General features: G+C 41.8%; 1 long non-coding RNA gene across 1 annotated transcript; it reads left to right on the forward strand.

Moving 5' to 3' along the window:
- Positions 1–24850, forward strand: LOC123025513. Its single transcript, XR_006415129.1, has 2 exons — positions 1–53; positions 24764–24850. It is a non-coding gene; the product is annotated as an uncharacterized LOC123025513 (long non-coding RNA).
- Positions 24851–26707: the final 1857 nt, after the last annotated feature.

Here is a 26707-nt window from a genome sequence, read left to right on the forward strand (position 1 = left end):
AGGGCCAACTTTGGCCAACTGAAGGCCAGACTGGGGAAAGTCTCCTGGGATAGGTTACTGGAAGGTAAGCAAGTTGAGGAGGGGTGGATAGCACTCAAAAGGGAGGTTTTGGAGGCACAAGCCTTGACGATACCTCTAGTCAGTAAGGTGGGGAGGTGGAGGAGAGTGCCGCCATGGATGCAAAAGGAGGTAGTTAGAGGGATTAGATGAAAGAGGAACCTCCATAGGAAATGGGTACTGGGGCAAATAGACAAAAGGGTATACCGGGAGGAGGAGGCCCGTTGCAGAAGGATTCTTCGCAAGGCTAAGGTTGATTACGAGCTGAGACTTACCAAGAATATCAAGAGCAACAAAAGGGCTTCTTTCAGAATGTAAATAGAAAGAGGAAGGGGAGACAAGTGGTGGGACCACTAAATAAGGAGGAAGGAGATCCAATGACTGATATGAGGGAACAGGCACAGATGCTAAATGAGTATTTTGCCTCTGTGTTCTCCCCAAAGCAGGACGGGGGATATCCGCATGGGAGATTAGATGAGGCTGGGGACTTAGGCGCACAGATTAGAGTCATCCCCCTTGAAGTCGAGGGGCTCCTCAGGGTGTTGGACATTACAAAGGCGCCAGGCCCTGACGGGTTACACCCGAGAGTACTTAGAGAGTTGGCAGGGGTTCTCTCACGCCCGCTGGCCTCCATTTTTGAGACCTAGTGGAGAACGGGTGAAGTTCCGGAGGACTGGAGGGTGGCATCAGTGGTCCCAATTTTCAAAAAGGGTAGTAGAAGGGACATGGGGAATTATAGACTGGTTAGCCTTATGTCCATTGTAGGAAAAACAATTGAAAGGCTAATAATAGGGAGAGATCTAGTGATGCTAGACAGGGAAGGGAGGCTGACAGCCACACAACACAGCTTCTGCAAAAACAGGTCCTGCCAGACAAACCTTGCAGAATTCTATGGCAAGGTTTCGAGATGGCTAGCTGGAGGGGATGCAGTGGATGTGGTATACCTGGATTTCAGCAAGGCCTTTGACAAAGTGCCCCATGATATCCTGGTGGAGAAACTGAGGAGTTTTGGGATACACCAAAGCACTGTCCGGTGGATTAGGGCATGGTTGACTGACTGAAAGCGGAAGGTAACCATTAGCGGGGAATCATCAGGATGGCGGCCAGTGACAAGCAGGGTCCCCCAGGACTCTGTCCTGGGGCTGATCCTGTTTAATCTTTTCATTAACGACATGGAAGAAGGGGTGAACAGTCTGCTGATCAAATTCGCAGATGACACTTAAACTAGAGCAGCGGCCACAACTGAGGAGCAGGTACTCCAGATCCAAAAGGATCTGGACAGACTATGGAAGTGGGCAGGAGACAACAGGATGGCGTTCAATGTGGAAAAGTGCAAGGTCTTGCACTTGGGGCATAGGAATAGCTGTCATAAGTACAGGTTAGGTGAAAAGTGGCTGGGGAGCAGCACTTGTGAAAGGGACCTTGGGGTGCTGGTTGACTGCAGGCTAAACATGAGTCAGCAGAGTGATGCGGTAGTCAAGAGGGCGAACGCCACCCTTGGTTGCATAGCCAGAAGTGTGGCTTCTTGATCAAGAGAGGTATTACTACCACTCTACACGACTCTGGTGCACCCGCAACTGGGGTATTGTGCTCAGTTTTGGGCCCCTCATTACAGTAAGGATATAGCCAGGTTAGAGTCAGTGCAGCGTAGGGACACAAAGTTGGTGGCCGGTTTGCAGGGGATGCTGTATGAGGCGAGACTGAGGGAACTGGGTCTCTTCAGCCTGGAGAAGAGGAGACTTGGAGGGGATATGTTGGGGACATACAGATATGTGAGGGGATGTCACATGGCGATGGGTAGAGACCTGTTCTCCCCTGCAGAGGAAGGCAGGACACGCTCCAACGGAGCAAAGCTCAGGGAGCCAAGGTTCCATTTGGATGCCAGGAAGCACTTCCTGACAGTCAGGACCCCGAGGGTGTGGAATGGGCTTCCACAAGAGGTCGTTAAGGCCCCATCGGTGGGGTGTTCAAGGATAGGCTGGACGTCCACATGGTGGGCATGTCGTGAGCAGAGCTGGCTGGTGCTGGAGGTCAGACTAGATGGCCAGGGAGACCCCTTCTGACTCGCTCTGTTTCTATGTTTCTATGTTTCTATGTCTCAAATTCTTCACAGCTGGTTAGAAGCAAACTATAGAACAGAAATGACCTTCCACAAGTTTGGGCCTACACTTTCCATCCTAACAAATGGTGTGACATAATGGGAGAGATCAGACAAAACATCTGGGGTGCACAAGTTGTCCACACTGTGAGGTGTAATGGAACTGCAGGCCATCAGTTTACTTATTGCAGTGCTTGCCAAAATTCCAGATGCCCCTACTCAGTGGTTTCATGCAGATGTTTAATAGCATGGGGGAACAAAATGATCCCTAAAGAATCTATATTGGAAAATCCATGGGGCCTAGCAGTATTCCTAAGCACCACCTTCTGGAAGCAAACATCCAAGTAGGAACAGAATCACTGAAGGGGAATACCCTGCAGTCCCAACTCAGGCAACTACCCCAGGAAGACACCATGGTTGATGGACTGAAGGTAGCTGAGATATCCAGAACTATCCTCCTTCCCTCATCTCTCTCCCAGCATAGGTCATCACACAGGCTGACTATACCAGTGTCTATGCTAAAAGATAGCCTGAACCCTGACTGAATTATGTCCAGCTAATCATCGCTATCTAAGAGCAGCTGCAGTTGGTTGACTGCTACCAACCCAAAACTGTAGAGATCCTTTGAGTCCAGAAGGGTTTCTTTTGGAGTGGTCTCTCCACCATGCATATCAGGTAGCACAGGATGACTCCATCTCACAAGGAAGCATGAAACATTTTTATGACCCAGCTGGCTTGTTCCTCCCTGAAAATTTTACAAGCCAAGAAGGGAAAGGATCCAGTAGATATGAGCTTACATGGAACTGTCCAAACCTCTTATTAACATCCTCAAGCTGTACCAACTGAACCTCACCCAAGAAAATTTCAATGCTGTGCTGCCAGTATCTCACCTGATATAACTATTATGATATTAGAATCTAAATTACAGCAGATACAAGATATGTTATCCTGCAAATGCCTAGCAAATAGAATCATAAGTATGAACGTTCTCAGAAAATGCAATACTCAAACTAATTTTGGAAGACTACAGATTCATAGTTGCTCTTAAAGATTTTTCACAATTTTACACTGAAAGAGGGAGGGAAACAGTGTTCTTAAGCAGTGAAAAGCATCCTTTCTCCCTACTCTATCAAATATCAACTGCTTCTGGTTGTCATTGTCTCATCCTTAGTGTTTTCATAATTCTAACTCCCAGGCAAGGCTGATAAAAGACTTTGCAACTTGGTTTAAGCTCAGCTATAGTCAGCTAACCCTCCCCTGTTCACTCACCCAGGTTTTGGCAATACTTGCCAGCTTGGCTGTCTCACCCACTATTAAATTATGGGCATTTAAGAACAGGACCCTGAGAGAATTGCCTGGCTAGATGTCTTCCCAACCACATATCTCCCTCTTCTGCACTAATTGCTCTCCCACCCACTCCCCACCCCCCACCCTAATCCCATAGCCTCCCTCTCTGGCTTTTGTAACACTGTGTATTAGCATTAATGCATTAATGCAAATTAACGCAACTCTCCACCCCTGCAAATGGGAATTTGTCTGCCTGACTGTGAATTCACATGACCTGAAGAAAGATCAGATCCATTAAAATCTGACCTATTTAAATGTAGACTTTAGCCAAGCCTTTGCCAAAGTGCCAGCACTAGTCAGACCACACTTGGAGGACTGTGCCCAATCCTGGCATCTAAGTTTTAAAAAGAGAAAAAAAGGCTGGAAAGGATACAGAAGAGCAACCAGTATGATTCAGGGACTGGAGGCAAAGCCCTGTGAGGAAGGATTGAGAGAATTAGGCATGTTCAGCTGCAGGAAGAGAAGACTGAGGGGAATATGATGGCACTCTGCAAGTACTACACGTACAACAGATCTAGGCTAGACACCAGGAAGAATCTCCTCATTGTCAGAGCAGTAAGACAATGGAACTTATCACCTGGGGAAGTTGTAGGCTCTCCCTCACTGGAGACATTCAAGAAGCATTTGGACAGTCATCTAATGGAATGGTGTAATTCAGCAGGGGGTTGGACCCAGTGGCTGAATTCCAACTCTACTATTGGAGTTGGAATAGTAACTCTTCCAACTCTACTATTCTATGATTCTGTGAAATCTGTTGCAGGTTCTCTGACATCTACTTCAAGTTTATCCAACTGTTTATCTTACCTCAGGGATCTAGACAAGCCCAACTAATTTGAGAAGTGCAAAGCAAACAGTACTCAGTTGGCTAAAAATATGGTGAGCTACAGAGATTAGCTGAAAAAAATTAGTCTGGAGATACATTATACAATAATTCAACATTTGTTTCTTGGTCACAACTCTTGATGCTTAATCATTGTAATTGCAGGTTTATTTCCTGCAAAAATGCTATATCTTTAATTAGGGCATCTTATGTTCGTTGGATTCCTATATAATTATAAACCATCATCTCACGCCTCCTGAGCCATTCTAGTTCTTTGTTTTGCCTTTCCTTGCAATTGATGGTCCTTTTCGCCTTCACTTATACCGGATATGCTGGACACGTGTACACACATGCATGCCTTGAATTTGAAATGCCTGGTATTCATACCTCTTTTTTTCAAAGAAAAAAAAAAGCAGTTTCCATGATCGAGTTTTCTTAGGGCTATGACTCATTCTAGGAAACAGGCAAAGCTCAGGAAACCAAGATTTAGGGTGGATGCCAGGAAGTACTTCCTGATGGTTAGAATGGGCTTCCATGGGAGATGGCTATTGGTGAGTGTGTTTAAGGATAGGTTGGACATGTACATGGGAGGCATGTCGTGAGCGGAGCCAGATGGAGCCAGGGGTTAGATTAGATGGCCTGGGAACACCCTTCTAACCCTTATGTTTCTGTTTCTGTGTTTCTTTGCATTTCCTTAGCAAGAAACAGAGAAACAGAGTGAGTTATTACCCTTTTTGAAAATTGGGACCACTGAGATCACCCTCCAGTCCTCTGGAAGCTCATCTGTTCTCCACAAGGTCTCAAAAGTAGAGGCCAATGGGCACAAGGAAAATCTCACCAACTTCTGAAATACTCTTGGGTGTAACCCATCAAGGCCTGGTGCCTTTGTAATGCCCAGTGCCCTGAGCAGCTCCTCGACTTCTGTGGGGGGGAATGACTCTAATCTGTGCCCCTAAATCCCTGGCCTCATCTGATCCCCCATGCAGATCTCCCCCATCCTGATTTTGGGAGAACAAAGAGGCAAAACATCATTGAGCATCTGTGCCTGTTCCCTCACATCAGTCACTGAATCTCCTTCTTCCCTATTAAGCTGTCCCACTGCCTGTCTCCCCTTCCTCTTGCTATTAATGTGTTGATAGAAGCCCTTTTGTTGCTCCTGATATTCTTTGCACTCTCAGCTCATAATTAGCCTTGGGAAGAAACCTGCAACATGCCTCCTCCTCCTGGTATACACTTTTGTCTACTTGCCCCGGTGGCCATTTCCTACAAAGGTCCTTCTTTCATCTAATACCTCTTAGCACCTCCTTTCACATCCATGGCAGCACTCTCCTTCACCTCACTGCCTTGCTAACTAGCGATATCATCATGGCTTGAGCCTACAAGACCTCCCTTTTGAGTGGCATTCACCCCTCCTCAACTCCCTTGTTTTCCAGTCCCCTCTCCCAGGAGACTTCCCCCAGCCTGGCCTTCAGTTGGCCAAAGTTGACCCTTGTGAAGTCCCAGCTTCTAGTACTTGACCCGCTGCTCATCCCCATTCCCCTGATCTCAAAGCAAAGGATGGAGTATCACTCACATCCAGAGCTAAAGTGCACCTTATCAATCAGCTCCTCCCTGTTGGTTAAGACGAAGTAAAAGATATTTCCTCCCTCATTGCCTTCCAGGTCCTCTGCATGAAAAATCCTCCCTCTACAGTATCTATGAAGCAACGTGACCTGGCTGTCAGCACTGAGTGAGTCTCCCAACTAATATCTGGGAGATTTAAATCTCCCATAATTTCTGTGTCCCTCCCCCGAGATAGCCTTCAAATCTGATCTGTCAGAACATTGTCCAGGGACTCAAGTTGACCTGGAGGGTGATAACATACCCCCACAGTCAGGTCCCTCCCCCTGTCAAAGCCCAGACTGCCTCTACAAGATCCCCATCTGCACCAAAACATGGTGTAAACAAATGTTACTGTATTCCTTTCCAATCCAAATATGTTGTGAGTGTTGTGCTGTATAACCTACATTTAGATTTCTAGACAGATATTTGGATGATTTATCTAACGTATATGATGTAAACCTATGGATCTTTTTCTTGGTGAACGTGCTTTACAGTATGACAGTGATTTTTTTTGGTTCAGAAATTGAAAGTACTTCATGATCAGGTTGTCAAATCTAAATCCACTGAAATTGTCACTATTTTATTTAAACAAATGAACGAATACCAAAGCTTCTTAGAATATCTATAATCTCGCTGATTTGGTCTCATCTTTCTGCAGATGAATTTGTCATAATGTAAAATGGATTTGTTGCTGTTGCTGCTGCTGCTGCTTTAAAAGAACACACAACACTGTAACAATAGGCACCAAACATTTTGGCCTACAATTCTCTTTCATGGATTCACAGCTGACTCAACAGTTCAATTCTATGCACATCTATTCTTATGCTTCTGAAACCCAAATGATTCCACTAAAGATATTTTTTCTATTGTCCCTCATGTTCATCCATTTAATTCCTCCATCACTCTGTTTTGTACTCCAAACAGTACACAAACAAAAAAGGATACATCATCCTTCTTTTCTAATTGTACCAAGGAATTCCAATATGTTGCTGATTTTACTGTGCCTTCCTCTTGCAGGTAACGGAGAAAATAGGGCTAGCTGTTAAGAACACTCACATGTTTGATCAGATCAAAGCTGCTGCAGGAAATGGTTTACAAAAATATCTGTAAATGAAAAAAAAACAAACAAATCCATGCTCCTTTTTAATGTTATTTCTTTCAACATGTGCATTGCAAAGTGTTTAAAGATGGAGAAAAGGGGGACATTCTTTTTAGAACATCTGCTTGGCAATTTTCCAAAGCTACATTGCTTTTTTGCTACCTTCCTTTCCAATATTCAACCACTCATCTCATCATTATCGAACACCTTCTACAGGATCATGAAGCTCAGGACAACTGTAGAATCTGCTTCTTCTCTCAATACTCCCATGCTGTCCCACCAACACTTTTGTGTCACAGTAAAAATGGTGGGGCTAGAGATTCAACTCGACTTCTACAGCCATTTCCCAATATGTTTCCCACAATCCCTCCCTCCTCCTTGCTGTGTGTGTGTGTGTTTGGAAGGGGAACATTCTGCCATTGTCAGCAACAAACAAACCTGTCAGTTCCCAAGCATGAATGTAATATAAAAACAATGTGGCAGAAATGAAAATTATTCTATCATAATTTTGCACTGTTCTCTTTTTGACAAAAGCCAAGCTGCTCTCATGAATACACAGTTCCCCCCATAACCTTATACATTATGCATTAGACTGTTCTAAGAATGCAGGGAATTGCTTGTCCCTGCTAAAGGGGCTTTGAAAGTAGCTGTTTGATATCACCCTCCCCCCCGCCGCAAATGAGTGATTTCTATTCTTTCTGTACGAGATTAACAACTGTAGCATATGAGTTAGGGTGAGTGGGAGGAGAACATGGCATTCTTTAGCTGCAATGAATCTTCTAATTCTACACTACAAACAGGGGTTCTTCATCATTTTGCTATTCTTATCTCTAATTTCATGTTCTCCAAGGCAGTTATAACAGAATAAATACCTAAAAGGGAATGACAGGAAGAATATAAAAAAATAGCAAGGAATTGCAGGAATAGCCTCAGCAAGGCTAAAGCAGGAAATGAACTGAGAATAGCAAGGAATGCTTAGAACAATAAGAAAGCCTTTTCAGATAAATCCAGAACAAAAGACATGAGAAAGAGAAGGGTGTCCAGCTACTTAAAGTGGATGGCAGAGTGACAACAGATGACAAGGAAAAGGCAGAGGCACTCATTTCCTCCTTAATCTCAGTCTTCTCCCACAAGGAAATCTGCAATCAAAAGGAAGTAGAAGCTTGAAGTGAGAGATGGCAGCCCAAGAGTGACAGACAGGGTCAAGGGATACCTAGATGGAATACATACTTTCAAATCTCCAGGGCCTGATGAACTCCATCCCAGTCATAAAAGCACTAGAGGAGGAACTCTCAGAGCCACTGGCTATTATCTTCGATAAATCTTGGAAAACAGGAGAAGTGCCAGACAACTGGAGAAGGGCCAATGTTGTACCTATCTTCAAAAAGGGGGAAAAAGAACCTGGGAACCATAGAGCAGTTAGTCTGACATCAAATCCCTGGAAAAATTCTGGAGTAAATGATTAAAAAATCCATCAGCAAGCATCTGAAGAAAATGCAGTGATTAATAGAAACCAGCATGGCTTTATCAAAAATAAATTCTGTCAATTTTCTCTACTCTTTCCCTTTCTATTGTTTTTTGTCTATTTCTTTGCACTGCTCATTTAAGAAGGCATTCTTATCTCTTCTAGCTATTCTCTGGAATTCTGCATTCAGTTGGGTGTATCTTTCCTTTTCTCCTTTGCCTTTCAATTCCCTTCCTTCCTCAACTATTTGTAAAGCCTCCTCAGACATCCCTTTTGCTTTCTTGCATTTCTTTTTCTTTGGGATGGTTTTAGTTGCTATATCCTGTACAATGTTGTGAACCTCTGTCCATAGTCCTTCAGGCCCTCTCTCTATCACATCTAAGCCCTTAAATGTATTTGTCACCTCCATAAGGAATATGATTTAGGTCATACCTGAGTGGCCTAGTGCTTTCCCCTACTTTCTTCAATTTAAGCCTAAATCTTGCAACAAGAAGCTCATTATCTGAGCCACAGGCAGCTCCTGGTCTAGTTTTACTGACTGTATAGAGCTTCTCCATCGTTGGCTGCAAAGTACATAATCAATGTGATTTCTGTGTTGACCATCTGGTGAGGTCCATGTATAGAGTCATCTCTTGGGTTTTTGGAAAATAGCGGTTGCTATGACCAGCATATTCTCTTGACAAAATTCTACCAGCCTGTGCCCTGCTTCATTTTGTACTCCAAGGCCAAACCTGCCTGTTATTCTGGTTATCTTTTGGCTTCCTACTTTAGCATTACAGTCCCCCATGATGATGAGGACATCATTTTTGGTGTTAATTCTAGAAGGTGTTGTAGGCCTTCATGGAACAGGTCAACTTTAGCCTCTTCAGCATCAGTGGTTGGAGCATAGACTTGGACTACTGTGATGTCGAATGGTTTGTCTTGGATTCGAACTGAGATCAGTCTGTCATTTTATGCACTGCTTTTCCTACTCTTTTATTTTTTTTAATTCCCCCCCATTTTTTTGACAAAAAAATACAATACATCACAACAATAATAATATAACATAACAAAAACACAATAATAAAAAGTAAATAATAAAGTGCCCCCACCACCCTGGAGACCAATGCTACCACCATTCACATACCGTAACAATTAATAATATATAATATACTTCAATTATTTCCATATCCCCTCCAGAAGTTCATATAATCTTGACTGGGTTTACAGCCTTTGCCTTCTATCAATACTGCTTTTACAAAATTTCCCCAAATTTCATTATGTTTATTTGCTTTCATTAACCTTCTTTTAAGTTTTATTTCTGTCATCAGTTTATCATTAATTACCATGTTCCATATTTCATGATACCATTCATGCCTTTGCAAAACCCTATTCTGTTTCCAATATTTAACTATCACTATCCTAACTGCCATTATCATACTTTTTCCTATTCTTTTATTGACTATGAAGGCTACTCCATTTCTTCTGAGGGATTCTTGCCTGCAGTAGTATATATGATGGTCATCTGAATTAAATTCACCCTTTCTTGTCCAGGAAGCAACATTAAATAGTAGTATTGATTACTGGCTTCTTGGCAGACTTCCAAATAGTTCTACAAACAGCAAGTATCCAAACTTGGATGAATAGCACTTTATAGCTTTAAACTGTATTATAATCATACATGGAAGGTTGTTTTGTAATCTCTGTAGAAAAGCTTTTCAGGCCTTTTATTAATGGCCAGCATGAGGATAGAGGAGGTGTTATGAAAAATAGTCACCGTTGTCCTTTTGTGAATAGATTGTATACCACCTGTGCATATACTGTAGAAGTGATGCCTACTAGATAATTGATTGCGAAACAGAGGCAAAGTGTATGATCAGAGCTGAATGCAGCATATTTGGGGCCATTCCCATTTCGCACCACATGTTCAGGGAAAAATATCTCAGGTAAGGTCAAGTATATGGCACTGCAAGAGATACCTCACCTTTTCAAAGTTAATTAAGACTTTGCTATTTAATAATTTACTGGTGGGTTGGAAGGTGCTGAGGCAGAATGGCCAGCCTTTCTGCTTGATTGAAGGGATAGCCTATTAGTGCCTTCAAGTATTATTGATTTGTAGAAGTATGATTCCACTTTCATGTCTTACCTTCACAGCTTGGAACTCTATCCCAGAAGCATGCCTTGTACATTTTAGAAGAAGTTTGCGTATGGAAGTATTCAGAAATGTCTAGGTAGAACTTTTATTCATAGAATTTGTTTTGGAGATCAAAACATGGAGTTTAAGAGATCCCACCAGAGAGTTTGACCTGCTTAGCTTCTACTCCATTCTGTTGTTCATACTGGGACTGACAGATATTGTAAATAATCAACTGTCTGTACAAAATTTGCCCACCTATAATGCTCACTCTTTTGTAAAAAAAAAGCCTGGAGCAGCAGTTTACAAATACGCTCATAAGTTCAGAACTGTCCATGAGCTTCTTAACATTCACACAACTGAATATTGTGCATGTGGTACATTGGTTGATTATTCCTTCCCTTACCAAAATTCAATGCTTCCCTCTTTGCTGCCAAAAAGTTGTCACAAAAAGAAGGTTGCAGCAGCACTTTCCTACCTCCCCACCCCCCATTTTGCTGACATGTACTCCAAGATCCCTTCTGCAAGTGCTGCTTTCCAGCCACTTGTCCCCCATTCTGTACATATGCCACCTATTCTTGCATCTCAAGTGCAAAACCTTGAACTTATCCACATTGAATGCCATCCTGTTGTCCCCTGCCCACTTCCACAGCTTGTCCAGATCCTTCTGGATCTGGAGCACCTATCTCCTCAGTTGTGGTCACCATCCCCTCTTTGGTATGCTCCACAGTGTTAGTCAGCAGACTGGTTATCCCCTCCTCCAGGTCATTTATAAAAAGGTTGAACAGAATTGATCTCAGAACCGAGCGCTGGGGGACTCTTCTCATTACTGCTACCATCCTGATGATTCCTCACTGATAGTCACCTTCTGCTTGTGGTCCATCAACCATGCCTAATCTATTGAACAGTGTGCAAAGAAAAGGATGGAATAGGAGAAAAATTTACTAATTTTCATGCTGAAAGACAGAAAACAAGCAAGCAAAACCCTCAAAGTTGGGGACTAAACAAACTTAAGAATGGAAAAAATAGACTGATTCATCCATCCCCACCTGAAACACCTATGTCCCATTCTGAAAATAATTCTAGGTATACTGAGTATAGGGATGGGGGGAAAGGGTTTATTCCTACCTCTGTGCATTAAGTAAATGGCTTCAACAGCATCTACAGTGGTAACATTTCTAAGATTCTAAGATCTAGGAAATAATCCAGTAGGGCTGCTGCTACCATATTCTGTATCCAGCATTCCTGCTATGAGATGAGATTTTTAAGAGCTAGATCACTCTTCTGACAATCAACAGAAATCTACTGTTGTTGACTACTTTTATATCCTGCATATTTTCCTCTCAAGGAATTCAAGCTGGTTTACATAATTCCCTCCCTCCCCTCAGTCTTATCCATACAAGGACAACTGTGTGAAATAGGTTGGGCTGAAAGTCTATGACAGGCCCAGAGTTACCAAGTTAGTTCCATGGCTGAGTAGGGGACTAGAACCCAGACTTCCCGAGTCTCAGTCCCACATTACGCTACATTAGCTAATAGCATAAGCAACATCCATGTGAGACTGGCAACAGCACTCTGCATCCCGCTGGCTGAGTTTTGCTGTCTCCTGTTTCCTTGACTCTGGCTAGTCCATGAGCTGTTCATACCAGCACCTTACAGCAACAGTCTCCTGGGTACTTTAATGGATGACCAGCTTTATATATCTAATTTGTGCTGACCTATGGAATGCGCTCCCCAGAGAGGTCCGCCTGGCGCCGTCGTTATTTGTTTTTCGGTGCCAGGCCAAGACCTTTTTATTTAAAAGTTATTTTAATTGTTAATTATTGCTTGTATTTATAGGGTTTTTATGCTTGTGCCGAGATGTTTCCGGATTTTTAATGGCTAATTATATGATTGTGTATTTATTTTGTTAGCCGCCCCAAGGCTTTTTGCGAATGGGGTGGCATAGAAATGGTCTAAATAAATAAATAAATAAAATACTGTGAGCATTTGCAACTGCGAGTATGCCTGGAAAAAATGAGAGCAGGATGTCAATAAGTTGCAGCACTTAATGAAATAAGCTTTGAGGTGTTCTCTGAATCATGAGCTACTGCAGGAGTATGATTAGTAGTAGACATAAAAGAGGTGTTCGTATATCCATTTACTCATGGAAGACTGATTGGGATTAGGTTCCGTTCTCAGAAAATCTTTGAAATCAGTGATGCTTCGTTCAGATATGTGGTTGGAGACATGTCTTCCTCAGAACAACCAATGAGATAGGGTGCAAATAGACATTTATTGGGGAAGGAGAGTTGATATCCAGCTATACATTCCTGATGCATAGTTCAAAGCTTGGGAAGGGCTGAGACAATCATTAATGCTTTCAGTTATTTTGAGCCACTTGCCTTTTCTGTTTGTTTAGTTTTGCAGATAAATGTGGGAATGGGATGGAATGGATTCCTGAATGAAAGCATGCAGAGCACAGAACAGAAATAGGTTGATGCAATCATGTCTCGTCAATTTGGACATTCCTTGTTGTACTATTCATCAGGCTTGGCTTTACTGTTAAGAGAAAAAAAAATCTGTCACTGCTTCAGGAGGCTGATTTGTGATGTTACAAAAGTTTTTATCACGGTATATTTACAGGCAGGAAGAGAGAGGGCATTCATGGGATCTTCTGCTTCAGCTACCAAAATAACCTGCCTAGCCTTCATGGAGACAATGCACCTTAGCTTTAGAAAAAGGGTGTCATTTGCTGGTTCTGCTTCCAGCATAAAGATATCTTAGGTCTGCTCTATCTTGGTTGTAATTTTTTTTGTCCTTGTACCAACAAAAATGCTGTCACCTGACCAAAAATAGTGCCATGAGATCCAACATTTAAGGCTAATTGAAATCAATTGCAAAATATGTCTTCCTTGAGTGACGTGAAGATTTATCCATAACTTACTTGCAATGAAAGAATTAAGACTTAGAATCTGAAACTTTTCATCTTGTTATAAATATTTGCCATGGGTTTTAGTGTTTTATGAAATAATTTTGTTAGACATAAACCTCAAACCCACTTGGCTTGACCAGAAAAACACTGTGGTTCAGATAAATCACATTTCAGTTGTATAAGCGATCGGTTGTGCTTCATTTTCTCTTATTTGCTTGAATATTTAAGCAAAACTCACTGTACTAACCAATACAATATCCCAGAATCTAAGTCATAACTTGAACCTTTCTCAGCAGAGTTAACTCTCACATCCAGAAGAGCAACCCTATACATGCCTATTCAGAAGTAGGTCTTACTGCATTCAGGGGTACTTCCTCTCAGGTAAATAATATAGAATTAAAAACGTAAGTTTTGTGTGTGTGTGTGTGTGTGTGTGTGTGTGTGTGTGTGTAAGTCCTACAACTTCCAGCATTCCTCCCACAACCTTGCAGTGTTCCACTTGTTACCACTATCCAGTTTGAGAAGGTGCCATTGATGAGAACACGTTGAGTCTGCTTCTGTAGCCAACTGTGGGTGACCTGATTGTTGTTTAAACTAGTCTGCTAATCAGGAGATCATGGAGCACTTTGTCAAAAGCTTTGCTAAAGTCAAGATATATTATGTCCATAGAATCCCCACAGTACCCCCCCAGAATCCCCACCCAATCAATACTTGAAATCTGATTCAAATTTGGCCACATTTGGTTTTTGTTTTCTTTAGAACTGATGTTGGCTTTTGCATTCCTTTAGAATTAAGAATTCAGGTATGGCATGGTCACTTTCTCTCAGAGTTCCTGGAGCTGCCACTTTGTCCACTAGGTCTTCCTTGTTGGTTAGCATCAAGTCAAGGGCAGCCATTCCTTTTGTTCCCTTTTCTACTTTCTGTTTGAGGAATTTATTGGCAACACATGTAAGGAAACTCATGGAGGGGCCATGTTTGGTAGAATTTGTCTCTCAAATTGTCTTCCCCAGGATATTGGGGCAAATTGAAGTCCGCTAACATCATAAAACACTGCCAATTTGCTTTTCAAAATAGATTCCAACCACTGTATTCGTTTTATTCCTTGTTCCATTTATGGTAATCCAGAATCTCTCCATGGGATCACTAAAGTCATCCTCCTGTATTTCTGTGCAGGGATATGTATCTTTAACATATAATGTTAAACATCCACTTTAACATCCACTTCCCTTTCTGTTCCTTTTGTTCTTCTTGAACAAGCTATATCCTTCAATTTTTGAATTCCAATCATGGTAGTCATCCCAACAGCTTTCAGTTATACCTAACAGATCATATTCCCCCTCCTGTATTAAGAATTTAAGTTCATGCTGCTTGTTCCCCATACTCTGGACATTATTATATAGACATCAAAGAACATGTGCTTTCTACTCTAGCTTTATTACAAAAAACATAATTAAAACAACAAGTATAAAATACATCATAAAAATTAAAAAATAACACAAAATACAGAAAAATCTGTATAGAAAACAAAACACAGCTAGTGCACCCCACTACCTGGACCATGCCAATATAATATTTTTATCTTCATTTCTTTCATCTTCCTTGCTTCTAATTCTGACTTTCACTCTTTCAGGAAAACCCTCTTCCATCCAAAATTGCATTGAATTAATTGAAGGTTTACTCTTCCCTTTTATTAATACATATTTAATAAATTAATTCCATATACCATTAACATTATTCTTCTTTATCAGTCCTTTTCTCACTAATCCAACATGTCATCTTATCATTAACAGTTATATTCCATTTTTTTTACCATTCAATTAACTGAAGATCCCATTTCTCCTTCCAATTCTTTGCTATTACCAAATGTATTATTATTTAATGTTCCATTTTCATTTCTTTTCATAAATTATTAACAGTAATGCTATTTCAGGATCTGCTTCAATTTTTAAATTCAGTATCTTACTAATCTCTTTAAAAACCATTATCTGAAATTTCTTAATCTTTTCACAATCCCACCACATATGGAAATAGGTACCCATTTTTTTGCCCACATCTCCCACAAAAACTAGAATATTGATTATCCAAATAAAATAATTTTACTGGCATACCATTTCCATACTAATTTATAAAAGTTTCCCATAATTCTAATTGACATCATCCCATATTTTTCCCCATTCTTCCTTGTCTATATCCCTTTCTAAATGCATTCCCCATAAGATTTTTAAAAGATCATATATATCCACCCTATCTAATAACATCTTATACATCACTTATAATCCTCCTTGTTTGCATACTACCTTGGATCTCCCTATTCACCACAATCTCTTCAAATTTGGTCTCTGCACTTACCATTTTTATTCATCCATTCTCTAGTCCATTGTTCCAATTGTATAACATTAAGCCAAGTTAATTTTTCTTTCCCAAGTTGTGCCATTATCCTTTCTTTATTATCCATTTTCTTCAACTTTTGATCTGCTCCATCAAACACTGATTCTCAAATCTGCACCACTGCCAGCACCTTTCTTAAAGTTTCTTGAATTCCTTGATCTTCCCCTTCATCCTTAAGTCCTCATCCACTCAATAGGCTTTTACCCTTTTCTGACAAACTTATTATATAGATCCTCCAGTTGTACAAAACTTTCAGGAACACTGGATATATTCCATGCTATTCTTCTATAGCACAGTCTTAATTAGGCTCAGTGATTGTCTAAACTGTAAAGTCTGGAAGCAGAGATCTTGGTAGACCTGAAATGGGGCTCCTTTACATTTCCGTTGGCCTGATTTTTCTCTCATTATTTCCATAAATCTTTCTTTCTTGTAATAATTTGACAATCTGATCAAAACATCTCTTGGAAACATCCTGGCTCCTCGCTTGTAACCAACTCAATGCACCTTTACAAAATCCAAGTGTTCCCATTTTATGTCAGGAATCATTTCTTTAATCCAATCAATAATATCATTTTTAAGTTTCTTTTCTTCTGATGATAATTGTTCTGGAAGATTCTTGATTCAAACGTTTAATCTGAGATATGAATCCTGCAGGGAAATCACTTCTTTATCTAGTTCAGATATTTTATTGCCTTATGATCCAATTGTATTGTATTAACCATCACTGCTTCCTCTATTTCTTGAAGTCTCTTGGCCACGGCCAATATTTGTTTCTCCAATCTTGAGATTTTTTATTATCCTAGTTAATTTGAGTAATAATGTTTTGAGATTAAAGTCCATCATCTTTCGGGTCTTTAATTAAGTTCTTTATTTCTTTATTGTTCTTTTCTAATACTTTCTTAACAGTATTCATCAATTTCTCCCTCTTACCTTCCCTCATGTCACCTTCTCTCTGAGTTTCCTTCTTTCTATCACCCCCAACTGCTTCTGTGACAGATTCTTTATCAGATTCTTTGCCAAAATGTGAAATCTTAGAAAGATTAAAATCAGACCGTCTTGTCAGCTGTCTTGAGTCAGCTGGATTTGTATCCATTTCTGCGATCCAAGCTGCCATTGAGACATTCATCCACTAGGTGAAGCACATTTCAGGAAGTGGATGCTTCTCACATAAATTGCTACGTCATCAAGTCACTTCCACTTCCCTTCAGAGTCTTATTGTAACCATGATCTCCATGTTCTTAGCATGTTCAGTTATTTATTCAATGTTGGTTTTATTAAAATCCAATTAGTAGGAAACAGTAAAAGAAGGCCATAAAACTCCCTTTAAGTTTCTTCTCACAGAGTTTTGGCACTCATCCTGGAGGGGGGGAGGGAGGATTCCTTCCTTAGAGATTTTTAAAGCTTAATTTGTCAGAGTCCATAAATCAATGCCCCAGTATTCTGATCTTTTCAAAGGGCAAGCACCTTTCCCTTTATCTTGCATCCAAGATCATGCAATTTATCCAGATAGAGCCATCCAATTAGTCTGGCATTGGGGTAGACAGTTGAGAGTTAGTGACCACTTGTCATCATGACCGGAAGTCTCCCCCTCCCCCATACTTTAGCTTTCTTCCTGCTTTTTTGGAAGACCATTATTGGGCACTGTTAAAGCTGCTCCCTCAGTTGTGATGCATAAGTCTTTGTCCATTGTTCCATTCTGTTCTCCCTCCCATGCAAGATTCAGTTTAAAACCCTCCTGATAAATTTCATGCTGTGACCAAACATCTTCTGTAGCTCATCCCTTGCCTGAAATCCATCTTCCAGGAAGTTTAGCCCCTGGTCCCAGAATCCAAATCTCTCACGTGGGCACCACCTTCATAGCCAAGCATATACCTGGACTATTTTTCTTTCCCTGTCTATTCATCTTCCAAGAACAGAAAACTATCAGGGCCCCAGAGTTCTTGACTTTCCTCTCTAAAGCTTCAAAGTCTGATGTGATTTCTTCAAGGCTCTGCTAGGCAGTGTCATTTGTTCCTACTTATATAAGAAGGAAGGGATATGTCACAGTGGGTTGTATGAGCCTTGGCAATCTTTCAGTTATGTCACTAATCTGTCCTCCAGGAAGACAGCATACCTGATGCGTCCATGGGTCTTCCTGACATGCACGTGTTTCTATCTCACACAACAGGGAGTCTCCCACAACTTGCATTCTTCTCTTCTTGCTCTTGCAAGCCTTGGTGTCATTGCCACCACTTGGTTTACTTTTAGCCCCTTGTACAGTGTTGCACAGGATGACTTGTAGTTCTTCCACTGTAGGCTCCCTTCCCATCCCGTCTCATCCCTGAGTAGCTGAAAGTGGCTTGAGAGTTCCACTGCTTCCACTGGTGTCTTCCTCATTCCCCCTTCCCTCAGAATTTTCCTCTTCTGCCTCTGCTTGTTGTTGTGCTTCTAGTTCCTGCACTACTCTTACCTGTTCCAGTTTTGTTGCTCAATCTAAAAACCCTTTATCATCTTTTATTACTTTGAGGCTAGACACTCAATATGCCAGAAAAATTGGAACACTCAGCAGTGACCACTGGATTGGAAAAGGTCAGTTTGCATTCCAATCCCAAAGAAGGGCAGTGTCAAAGAATGTTCAAACTACCATATAATTGTGTCTGTCTGCCCCTCACCCATCTTTCATAAAATCATCAAATAGTAGAGTTGGAAGGGGCCATGAAGGCCATCGTGTCCAACTCCCTGCTGTTGCAGGTCATCAAGCTACACCATCCCACTCAGAGGAACATTGGAGGAATATTGTCCATGCAGTCGTGATGTGTCAGGCACCACTTTGTGACTAAATAACGACAGACCTTTGCTACTTTAGTACTCTCACCTTTTCTTCTAGCAGGGCTACTAGCTTGCACTTGTGGCATGTGTAAGTCATGTTGAGAAAAGCAGCCCCCACTGAAGAGCCTTCTCAGTCCATTCTTTCTGCTGTCTTTTTGATTCTAGCCTGCTGGGTCTGTTTTAACAACCAGTGCTTTCTCCTATTTTCCCCAAAGGTTAACAACACACTCTGACCAGTAAATGGGAGTTTGTTACAAGGAAGAAAACAAAGGGCCGGGGGAAACTAAGGAGAAAAAAGAAGTAAAAAGGAAAAGTAAAAAATAGTTACATATTAGAAACTCCCTTTTTATCTCCCCCACCAAACTCTGTCCCCAAACCTGTTTGCACTTCCTGTTTGCTTGTTCTGAATGCTCACTCTCTGGGAGCCAGGTTGCCTGAATCCCAGAGTCCCTAGACCAACTGGAGCAGCATCCTCTGATCTGCTAAGTGAGGAGTCAGTAACCATATAGGGCTGGAACCTCAGCACTGAATGATGGCGGTGCACACATGGCTGGTGCCTCCATTTCAACGGGGCATGCATGCATCTTCAGTGCAGAGTAGCCCTTGGCAATTACCACTGCATATTGCTAGGAAACATTCAGCACAAAGTCCTGTCCATGTAAAATATGATCTTTGCTGAGGAATCTGCTTCTTTCCTGCAAGCTATGCTGGTTTACTTCTTTGCAATAGAAGTGTCACCTGTGTGCCTGTGAGAAGATTAATCACCACCTCTATGATGTGCCTGATGCTTCCTGCCTGTTGCCGTGGGCTTGCCAGCCTGAGCAGGTGCCCCCAAAACAATTACATCCATAGCAATGACCCAGAAAGGGAACTTTTAATTCTGCAGCTAGCTGCAGTGACTTCAAAGGTGAAGGGTGGTGGCAGCAGTAATAAGATGCCAACAGGGATTTAACTAAAGGGTGTAGCAAAGCTTTGAGAGGTGCACCACTTGGAGCAACTCATAAATGTGACAGACAGATAAGTGAGTGCATTTATTTGTTTATCCTCTGTAGACTGCGGCTGGTCTGCTATTGTAGATCTTTTGTTCTGCCAGACAATACATGTGTCAGAGAGGGGAAGATTGTCCTTTTAATACACAAAAGAATCAAGCAATGAAAAGTACAGCAAGCTTCTGTTCCCTGGGCAAACTGCAACAAACAAGAAATAGGGCACCTGAGTACAATCATTGTGCAGCAGCCAAAAGGTACAGGTAGCATGTGCACATACGCATGCGCACAAAAACACACACAGAGGATTGTAGAGGATAATCTTACCTATTTATCTGTGAAGTAAAGGGTGCATTTGATTTATTGCTAACATGTCCCAGCAACATAACATGACATAATCTTGCACTAAAGTCATGCCAAGAATTTCACCACATCCTATGGTCATGAAATGGAAGATGGCATCCTTGTATCTAGCAGATTAGAGTAGGAATGAACAAAGCTGTCACATTTGATTCTGCTCAGTTTTTCATTTTTCCAAGATTATATTTGTTCCACCTCCTTTCTGAAGCAGTTTGTGACTTAAAAAGTCTGCATATTTTTGATGTACATTTACTCTAATGCACTATTTCTAGACACTTTGCCAAATTTACTCCTGTTGCAAGGAACTTTCCCAATATAATGCATTTCTGTACATACATTTTCCTATGATATGAATTAGTAATCATTTCCAATATTATATAGATATTTTGACACATTTTATTTGCAAACTGCATTGCAAAGTTCAGAAAATATGAACTCAACAAACTCCATCCTTATCCCTGCATGAGAAACAATGTTTTATTTGCCTGCTTATTCATTTTTATGACCACAGTAGAGCCTCAATGGGGAAAAAAAGCAGAACCTACAATGATGCAAGGCTGCCCCTCCCATGATTTAAGGTGATGCATTGGCCAGACCCTTAGACTCACCACCTGGACAAGTGGAAGGATTACAGTCAATGGAGTACTTTCATAAAAAAGGCAGTCCCTGGGTTATGACTGAGTTCCATTCTTTAGGAAATTGAAATTAGTTTTTAAGTCGAATTTGTATGTATATAAGTTTGCATTTGTATGTATGTAAGTTGGATAATGTATGTATGAATTTGTATGTATGTAAGTTGGATCATGTGCACTTGCTGTCCACATTTGCAGGACCCCTGGGAAAGTGGAAAAAAATGAATATCTCTACCCACATTCATCAGTACCCCTTCTTTGCAGCAGGGAAATGCTGGAGAAATTCCCCTCTCTGGATGGGTGGGGTCTTTCTTTCCTTTTGCTTCCTCTCCCTCTATGATGATGATGATTTCCTGTAGTTTTTTTAATTAATAAGCTTTATGGCAGTTCGTTCTTAAGTACAGGTTGTTCATAACTTGGGAGTTTTCTATGTATAGTTGTCTCTAAGTTGGGAACTGTCTGGACCTTCTTTTGGTATTCCTGCTGTTGCTTCTATATACATACACAACTCATTCTGGTCCAAGTCTTTGGAGCCCAGCAAGATTGGCTCAGCTCTCAAAAATTTGAGTGCAACAGCAACTGAGTTTTAAATAGAAATCATGTTAAAATTGGTGTGAAGACAATGTATAACTCAAGGCCCCAGGCATTTCCATGTCCTGATGACAAGGCATGATCAGGGTTCAGCACCCTGCACCACTGTGTTTTTTAATTGTCATGTAGATGTCTGCACACTCATGCATGCTGGGGCTAGATTGTGCCATAATCTATCTAATATATGTGCCTCCAGCCTGCCATCACCGCTCCTTAACTGTTATTCAGGTTGTACCTCCCCAGTGCCAACCAAAAATTCTTAGTGCTGAAGGGAAATAATAGGACCTGGGTTGAAATATTCATGGGAGAGCTTGAACGGAACAGAAGAATTCCAGGACCCCAAAATACTGTGCACTATCTCCAGCTCACGAGGCCTCATATGTTATAACAGGGAAGCAGGAGAAACAAGAAGCAGGCAACTTTATTAGCCCGGGAAACAAACAATAACTAGGATTTATTTATGACTGAGATTAAGGTGTGGAAGAAATAGTTGGGAACATCTCAGATGGGTATATCATTTAAAAATGTCTCTGAATACCAGAATAAGTAGGAATGGAGTTAAATGGGGATACCTGTGGTAACTGCAGCTCAGTGATCGACATTTCTGAGCCTGAATCAGACCCCAGGTCGATGCTGTAATGACTGAAGGTGGCCACTGTTCTTTTCTCCATAGTCTCCTCATTGGATCCTTCTCCTTCTCTGCTTTTTCTCCAATTTTCTATTCTGCCTGAATTCCCCTCCATCTATCTCTCAGTCCTTTCAGCCAGACTTCTCTAGCAACTTGCAAGGCCCAAAGAAAGGGGAACTGTGTTCCAAGCATCCTATGGGTAACTAAAGTGCACAGAGTTACAAGAAGAAGCTATCTTTGAACCCAACTCATAGCCACCGACTGATCTGTCATCCATGCATGTGACCAGTCCTCTTGAAGGCCACAGTTGGTTGTAATGGAATCCATAAATTCATTATATGTTGAATTTCATTGAGATGCAATAGTTTCCTCCAATGATTCCTGGGGACAGATTTGTATGGTTATATACAGAATCAAGTAAGTGCACACACACTATACACAGAAACTGTGCAACAAGCCGACAAAGGAAAGGGTTGGGGGTGGGGATCCAAAGTTAATTCCAAACAGAGATGAAAACATGGACGAGTTGACCAGAGCGAGTGAGAGGGCAGGAATTGGAGACATGAAAGAGCTAAAGATGTATTATTGTGAGGTCAAGGGAAATATTTATTCAGCTGAAGAGCAGAGATGCAGTGATTTAGGTCAAGGTGCACACAAGGGTTTTGAAGGGCAGTAAACAATATGCAATATCAAATGATTCCTGCAGTGAGCAATCCAGTGAAGTGAAGTGAAATACAGAGTTCATAAAAAGAAGAAACATGAGAAGAACACATCTCCACAGCTGAGTCTTAGAATCAGTTTTCAGTTCCAAGGCAAAGTGTTCCTTAATTACACTTAGCAAGCCCCTTAGGAAGCAGGCTCAATTCATGGGCTGAAGGCATAGGATGCTGCAATAATTTTGGAGCAAATCAAGTCTGTGTTTGATCAATACCTGGACAGGAGGCTGCCTGGAATCCTCATTACTTAAGGAGGGGTGTACACTTGGGCTAGGGTAAGGGAAGGCATGTACAGGCATCTGAAAAGGGACTGCACTCCAGCACCAAGAACCCCTGCAGTCACTTGCCCTCATCGGGGCAGCCTGCTTGTCCACATGCAGCTCTCTAGCCAATGGTGGCAAAAGGGATGTCAGGACCTGCTTCCAAATGCCAGCAGTGATGAAGTGGAGCCCCTCCAGTCCAGCGGCTTTTCTTGTTTCTTGTGGCTTTCTGGACTGTGCATTTGAGGGCACAGATTGCAGTTGATTTTTTAAGCAACTTTGGGAACTCCTTACCTGAGGATAGTCACAAATGCACTGAATAAATTAATAAATAAAATGATTTATCTGGCATTCTACAGATTAATATAACAGTACTGGAATATTGCTGCATTTTCCCCATTATATTGCATCAAATCATTACTGTGTAGGTGTGTGAAGGGTAAAGTATTTTCTCATAATTTCTATCCTCTGCATCAAGTTCTATTCCCAGGGCACTGCTTACAAGCATCTAATAATTCTTATGTATTTGACCCTGAAAGAAGTTGGTCCCAGTGTCACTGTCAGAGAAAACTGAAGGAGGGTGACACTCCCTGGAGAGATTGAAAGGTTGGTAATCATTATTTATTTATTTACACTTTTTATAACAAGCACACATTACCTTTACAATTCTAAAAGGGCTCTAGGTGGCCAAAAATACTTGAAGAGGAGGACAAAGAAGAGCTGAACTCAGTAGAAACAGAACAGCAAATAAATAATCATGAAGGAACCAGACAGGCTACATGCTTGCTGGAAAAATAAGGCAGGGAGTGAGAGATGACCGAGTGGAGTTGCAGAGGCAGGGAGTTCCAAAGTGAAAGATAAAATCCCCTGCTGAGGGCCAAACAATATATTGATTTACAGTTATAGATAGCAGTGATGACTCTTCTTTTCAGTCAAAAATACGCAAATGCAAGAGCCAGTCGAATATCAGAAAAGCACTGCTGGATCAGACCAAGGGTCCATCCAGCCTAACACTCCATTCATATGCCTGTCCAAGCTCCTCAACAGAAGTGAGTATACTTTTTGGTATCTATCTGTCTGTCTGTCTGTCTGTCTATCTATCTATCTATCGATTTATATCCTGCCTTTTCCCTACAAAGGGCTCAAGGCAGCTTACATCATTCTCCTCCTCTTATCCCCACAACAACCCTGTGAGGTAGGTTGGGCTGAGAGAGTGTGACTGGCCCAAAGTCACCCAGTTGGCTCCATGGCTGAGCGGGGACTAGAACCCAGGTCGTCTGAGTCCCAGTCCCATGCTCTTAACCACTACACCACACTGGCTCTCAATACATACTTCACAGGCCAACATGTATATGGCATGTATGCTTTACCCTTACCAGACATCATGCCTGGTCTTTTTTCTCATCCATTCACCTGGCAAGCATCCTCCATGCTGTTAATTTACAGCACTAAAAAGGAGAACCGCTGAACAATGATTCCGCTGCGGTGTTAAGATTGGAGGTACACCAGAGACAATTGCTATCTCTTCGTCACAAACATACATGTGAGAACAATATTATTATTGTCAATGATCACACAGAAACAGTTAATTCCCCTACTTGGTTAAGGGTAGAACATAGGCATACTGTTAAAGCTGAAACCAATGAACACATAAATAAATAAAACTTTCCTCTTAGAGTAGTAAACACTGTAGTGTTAGACCCCCTAGACCAGGAAATATGGGTGTCATCAGTCTGTCCTCCTCTGGTGTTGTAAATGAGCTCTCAGGCCTGCCTGCCCACCTGCCTGCCTTCCTATCAGGGGCATGGAAGTGACCAGCCGGTATAGTACTAGAAGCTGAGACTTCAGGAAGGTCAGACTGGGGAAACTCTCCTGAGAGGGTACTGGAAGGCAAGGGGGTTCAGGAGGGGTGGATGGCACTCAAAAGGGAAGTCTTGGAGGTACAAGCTTTGATAATACCTCTAGTTAGTAAGGTGGGGAGACGAAGGAGAGTGCCACTGTGGATTTAAAAGGAGGTGGTAAGAGAGATTGGACATAAGAGGAACCCCCGTAGGAAATGGGCACTGGAGCAAGTACACAAAAGGGTATACCGGGAGGAGGAGGCCCATTGCAGAAGGATTCTCCGCAAGGCTAAAGCTGATTATGAGCGGAGGCATGCAAAGAATATCAGGAGCAACAAAAAGGGCTTCTATCAACATGTAAATAGCAAGAGGGAGGGGAGAGAGGCAGTGGGACTGCTTAACAAGGGAGAAGGGGATTTGGTGACTGATGCGGGGGAATGGAAACAGATGCTAAATGATTATTTTGCCTCTGAGTTCTCCCAAAATTAGGATGGGGGAGACCTGCATGGGGGATCAGATGAGGCCAAGGATTTAGGTGCACAGATTAGAGTCAATCCCCCACCCACCCCCAGAATTCAAGGGGCTCCTTAGGGCACTAGACATTAGTAGAGGAGACATGGAAATTAGAGACCAGTTAGCCTTACATCCATTGCAGTAAAGACAATGAAAACGATCATAATAGCAAGACATCTAGAAACCCTAGATAGGGAAGAGAGGTTGGCAGTTCAGGATACAGCTTCAGAAACCCTGACAGGTAGCTGTCCAGGCTTTACATGAATATCTCTGGCAGTCTGATACTTACAAAACAACCAACCAACCACTGTAAAACGACACCATTAAATGCCATTGTCTGGATCTATGGCATAGGCAGTTGCTCGAGATATTGCAGGTACAAAGAGCCAAAGTTAAGGCAGAGCCAGAAAGAAAGCCTATCCCAGCATAGCCAAATTCATACTTGCTAAAGAAGTTGTCAGTTCCCCCCCTTCACTTGCAGTGGTGGATGGCATTGACAAGTTCTTTTACAAGTATGGAATATAGCCCTGGTAGGCTAAATGAAGTGCTGAGTTAGTGAGGATGAAACTGTCAAGGATATTTACAAGGAAAATATGTCTCTGTAGGCTACCTTGTTGGCAGGTATGCTTGTGATTGTGCACAGATTGTCAGTAAGAAAGAAAATGTAAACCCAATCAAATGCAAGCCTTAAGACCCATTCCCCCTTTAAAAAATCCATATCTACAAAGTTTATTTATGCATTTATTTAAAACTTTTTAGACCGTCCCTTACCATAGCCTTGGTATGGTTTAACAGTAAGACAAAAAATAAAACAAAACATAGCATCCTAATCAAATTCTAATAATAAAACCCATATTAAAATAACAATCAACCCTTAAAATATTGGAAAAAATAAAAAAGGTTTTTGCCTGGAGCTGAAAAGAATAAAGTGACGGTGCCAGGTAAACTGCTCTGGAGAACATATTCCACAATCAGGGCACCACTGCAGAGAAGGCCCTTTTTCGAGTAATCTCCTTCAAGGGGGTTCCCAGAGAAGGGCCTCTGCCCCAGATCTTATGGGGTGGGCAAGCAGATATGGAAGGAAACGATCCTTCAGGTAATCAGGTCCTAATCTGTTTAGGGCTTTACAGGTCCTCACCAGCCCCTTAAATTAGGCCCATACTTAAACTGGTAGCCAGTGTAGGTGGCAAAGAAACGGCGTTATATGTTCATACCTGCTGATCCCTGTTAACAACCTGGCAGTTCTATTCTGACCCAATTGAAGCATCCAGACTGTCTTCAAGGGCAGCCCCACATAGACCGCAGTACAAAAGTCCAATTGGGAAGTTACCAGAGCATGGGTCACCATTGCCAGGCACTGCTCATCCAGGCAGAGGTGCAGTTGATAAATCAGCTGAAGCTGGAGGAAAGCTCTCCTCACCACAGCCATCACCTGGGATTCTAGGGAAGGCTCTGGATCGAGGAGCACT

This window comes from Varanus komodoensis, unplaced genomic scaffold, assembly GCF_004798865.1.
Source record: "Varanus komodoensis strain SLA01 unplaced genomic scaffold, ASM479886v1 scaffold27, whole genome shotgun sequence".
In the NCBI taxonomy this organism is placed as follows: Eukaryota; Metazoa; Chordata; class Lepidosauria; order Squamata; family Varanidae; genus Varanus; species Varanus komodoensis.